This window comes from Melanaphis sacchari, unplaced genomic scaffold (assembly GCF_002803265.2).
Source record: "Melanaphis sacchari strain LSU unplaced genomic scaffold, SCAv2.0 Contig29_pilon_pilon, whole genome shotgun sequence".
NCBI classification, from domain to species: domain Eukaryota; kingdom Metazoa; phylum Arthropoda; class Insecta; order Hemiptera; family Aphididae; genus Melanaphis; species Melanaphis sacchari.
Window position 1 is genome coordinate 700989 of NW_020271172.1, and position 5132 is coordinate 706120.

Genomic DNA, 5132 nt, shown 5'->3' on the forward strand with positions numbered 1-5132 from the left:
TTTTAAGCATCTCATAAAAAATATGCAAATACTATAAAATCCCAACCCTGATCATAACGATTTACCACTATTATTTCTGGTTGTAAATCATTTTATTCAATCAAATATAGAGGGACAACTTTAAATAAACACATATTAATAAAAACAGAAAAAAAATGAATAATCATGCATTCGTTTATATTACTGTTATTTTTTTTTAGTAAGTAAAATATTTATTTATCGGATATTTTGTCGAAATTATAGTTTCAATTTCAATATGAAAAAGTGTTAAATATTATACATTTATACATCACACAAATTTCAATTTCACGTTTAAAATTTCTCATGTCAAAATTTTTCCAACAGAAGTTTCTTCACTTTGAGAACCATAATTCTTTTATTTTTTCTCATACACTATATTCACTTCATTTTCTAAATATTTGAACAGATTTTATGATGAAAAAATAAAAAAAAAATGTACAATTGTTTAAATTCAAAATTAACGTGTTAAGGTCGTGTTGCGTATAATTTTTCATGTCCATTGTTTAGAAATGTTACTGAATATTTAGTTTTTTATATGTCTAATATTGTTATTAAAATATATAATATATTTTGGTATTTTCGAAAGCAAATTTCACTGTTTTTAAGCAGTTTTTAGCACTTCCAATAACACGGTATATTTAAACGAAAATGTATACTACTTACTTCTGGTAACAACGCGCGCGGAGTACCTGTTATGATAATTAATAATACCTATATATTATAATATTACATCTACTGCAATCAAAAATTCATTTATATTATGTGCTTTGTGTTCGGTAAATGCCCCTTTAAAAATTGTTTCCTAGAATATTTCCCCTCTGGCAGTTAGCACACTCAACTATTGAACTACTATAATAATTACATTCCTAGCCTGACTTTATAGTTACACATCTGACATTTAATAAGTATAATATAATATAATACACGAAAATATGTCGCATATTTCAAATTTAAAAATCACCATCCACCTCTAATACTCAACCGTTAAATTCGCATCCTACACGCTACTGTTAAGATTCATAATTCATATAACTTTAAGTTATACAACATTAAATAGGCGCCACTGATAAATTTGATAATGCCGCCAGCATTCATTATCCTTTGCCTTTAATATGGGTCGATACAAGCACAATAAATAGGACTTTTGTAAACAATAAAATTTGACCTATAATGCCATGTATACGATAACTTTATTATACAGTATAGGTACCGTTAATTAATGATATTAAGTGATTTTCTTCATAAGTATAGTTTTACAACAATTTGTATAACTAATTAATAAATAATGTTATATATACCATATTAAATTATTTATTATAATTGAATGTTTTATCGGTCGTTGTCGATTTTGATGTTTATTTAAATGTTAATAGGATGCCAATGATGCCACTATCGCATCAATCAAAATTTATATTCAATAGAACTCATTTTTTGTTAGCTTTAATGTAAGAATGGTGAGTGAATTGATCTTTTATCAAACTCAAAGTTTACTATTAAGAACATTATCTGTGTTTGTACATTGTATTTTTTCGATATTTTAATTTTTAATCTAGTGATGAGCAAGTATAAAATATTACACCATAAAAAAGTTCATAGTTCATTGAGTAATTGAAATGTCGTAAAAAAAAAAACCCAATGGGTTTGAATATCATAGTTGAAAGCGATAATTTGCTGACACTTCATATTTACAACAGTCTATCAGTCATTGTTTGGCACCTACGCAGTATAGATATTTAAAGACGTATTGTTTAGTATTATATATTTATTTCAACGGTATGTTTAATGTGAAACCGGTAAAAACATATCGTTTGAATTTGTTACGTGGAAATCCAACGTCTGACCACTACATTCAACTTTTTGTTTACACTCGACATCTAAGGTCAAAAAAGAAACAAACGAACGTAAGTATAGTGAATATGTCGTAGGCATATAGTCAAATCAGACATTTTATTAAATGACTAGGCATATAGTCAAAGAATTTAATGTTTATGCAATTTCACTATCTGCCTAGACATTTAGTTAAATGCCTAATCATTTAATTAAATGCCTATTTAATGACAGGCAAATAATAAAAAAAACATTTTGTATTATTTTAAAAATTTAAATATACTTTCTATCAGTTATTTATTGCTATTTTATATATAAAAAATTGTATGTATTATTTATTGATATGTAAAAAACGTAGAAAATAAAATAATAATAATAATATAATAACTATGTGAAATAATACGTTTAATTTCGTGTCCACTATTATTATTGTTTTAAAAATGAAATCATAAAAAATAAATAAAAAAGTTATATTATAACTACAAGTTTTTGTTACCTATTACTTGTTGTCACACTACATACGATTTACGTAAACGTAATACACGTATTAAACTAAATTATTGTACAATTCAATCGCATGTTCTATATCTTTTTCCGTAACATCATATGTATGTCGTTATTTATAATCGATAAGATTATAATTTGTCCCACGGTACTCAATATAGATAAGTTTCTCATACAACCTAGTACCTAAGTTAATTTTCCAAAGTAAAACCAATGGAACTTTTCTTTTTATTTAATAAGAATATATAGTACTCAGTACTCACTATTCGTACTATACTGACTATAGGCTATACAACATATTCGTACTATCATTTATGTCTATCACATCTAATTAGTTATTACTTGTATATATTTATGATTTTATTTTTAAAACAATACTAAATAATAATGAACACGAAATTAAACATATTATTTCATATACCTAAGTGTTTTTCATATCAATAAATAATACATACCTTTTTTATATATAAAATAGCAATAAATAACTGATAGAAAATATATTTAAATTTTTAAAATAATACAAAATGTTTTTTTATTATTTGCCTGGCGTGAAATAGCCATTTAACTAAATGTCTAGGCAGATAGTGAAATTACATAAACATTAAATTCTTTGACTATATGCCTAGGCATTTAATAAAATGACTGATTTGGCCATATGCCTACAACAAATATACCATTTAAGTCCATTGACGTATCTAGGAGATAATTTGGTTGTTTAAACACTACCTTCCCTCCACCTATCAAAGTATTTATGTAAATATATATACTATATATACATATTATAAATGTATACGGTGTACCATAAGTTCATAAATGATACAGATTTCTATAAAATATGTTGTCATACGGTTTTATTTCGTGTTTGATGCAATTAATGTATGAAGATTGATGTCTACGATGGGCAGTGTGTAAGGGTCTCAGATATTTTATATTTTAGTTATAAAAATAAAATTAAAACACTCCTTTAAAATAACCCTGACAGCGCACCTGTTCAAGTCAATCTCAAATTCTTAACAGTCTATATACTGCGACGAATCCGTACTCAGAATACGATTTGCATTGGAAACAGAACACACAGGAACTGTTGGCTAGTATATTATATAAGTGCCGAAGGTATAAAAATACATACAATCAATCGTGCCAAAATTAGTAGAACGTAAGCACCAATATAAAATTATACCTAATACCTGACACACAAGCGCCGTATTAAAAAGAAACATCACTTTTCATCGACATCAATATAATTCATACTTTTTGAAACATTCAAAATTGTCAATAACCCATGTACCTAGTATTATTTAATCGTAAAAATCTATGTTTTTGTTTATTAAACAAAACGCACAAGGCGCCTTTATCCGTAATCGTTTCGTAAAATAGATAATTACTACGGTATGGATTACGCGAATACTCGACTATACCTACGTAGGCGATTACCTACTAACAATACGTATAAAAGCTTTTATACACATTAGGCGAATAGTTCGCGCGCGGACGCGATTTTAAATCGCCGCGAACGTTCGCTTAAAATTAAACAGATTGTATTAAATTAGATCGTACACACTACGTAAAGCGAGCGAATTAAAAATCCGCCATCGACCGCGATCGATCGCCCACGCTTAATTTTGGGCGCGAACTATTCGCCTGTAGCGTGTAAGGATCTTAACGAATTGTAACCAGTTTTTAGGTACATAAAACGAAAACTCTGACGATGTGTGCACCTCGTTGTCGGCAACAAATATATTTTTATGGATCGAGATTACAGTGCGTTCGGTACGTCTGAACGACAGGTATACAGCCATAAACTGAACGTGTACAATTGTCTGCAGGAACTAAGCGTAAATTATACGCGACGTCTTCCGCCGGAACTGTTTCCGCGTGCGACATGTTACGTTACAGTGTCACACCATACACGGGTGGAGGGGGAAATCAACACATCCGGCGGTCGTCCCAGCACGCGAACGTCGATGCACCGTCGACGAGGGCCGAGGAGCGTCCGACGGCGGCAGCTGTAACTGCACTCGGCGGCGCGGAATATTGCAACGGTCGCGCGCACGCACGCATCTCGTCTTGGCGGCCTAGTTGCAGTCGGCGGCGGCGACGGCGGCGGCTATAACGCGACGTGTGGTTATTGTAGAACGTTTTATTATTAGGCGGCTGCGGCGATGGTGGTGGTAATGACGGCGGCGGCGGCGGCGACCACCAGTCATCACTACGACTACGACTACTACTACAACTACTACTACTACTACTACTACTACTACAACTACTACTACTACTACTACTACAACTACTACTACAACAACAAACCACTACAAACACGTTGCGCGCCTTCCCATTCCACGTAGTGCGCTACTATCTCTCGTCGTCATCGTCGTTGTCGTCGTCGTCGTCGTCATTCAATCGTACGTACTCACGCGCGCGGTACGCACACGCACACCGCACACGTACCGATAGACCGCGATCGTCGTGTAGGGCGCCCCAGAGAAGAAGACCGTCGTACGCAGTGATCCGGTCCGGTTCGACAACCAGAGCGACCGCGGTACACGTCCGTAGAAAGGCCGAGGAAGCGGTGGCAGGAGAGGCGTCATAACGTCCGCAACGACGACGACGACGACGACAACAACAACAACAACAACAACAATAATAATAACAAATCTTTTTTCGTCATCACCGCCGTCGTGCAGATCACGTCCGGTCGCCGGCGAGTGTCTACCGCCGTCGTTTTCGATCGAGTCGCTCGTCGTGTAACGTTTTTTTCATTTTTTCATTTTTTTTTTTTT

At 32.8% G+C, this 5132-nt stretch overlaps 1 protein-coding gene across 1 annotated transcript in view; it reads left to right on the forward strand.

Annotated features, from left to right (window-relative positions):
• The first annotated feature begins 1785 nt into the window (after nt 1–1785).
• LOC112595753 overlaps nt 1786–5132 on the forward strand; it is a 36888-nt gene continuing 33541 nt past the window's right edge. The window contains exon 1 of the mRNA XM_025341056.1: nt 1786–1922. The gene's annotated coding sequence lies outside the window, so the exon portion shown is untranslated. The remainder of the gene's footprint in view (nt 1923–5132) is intronic.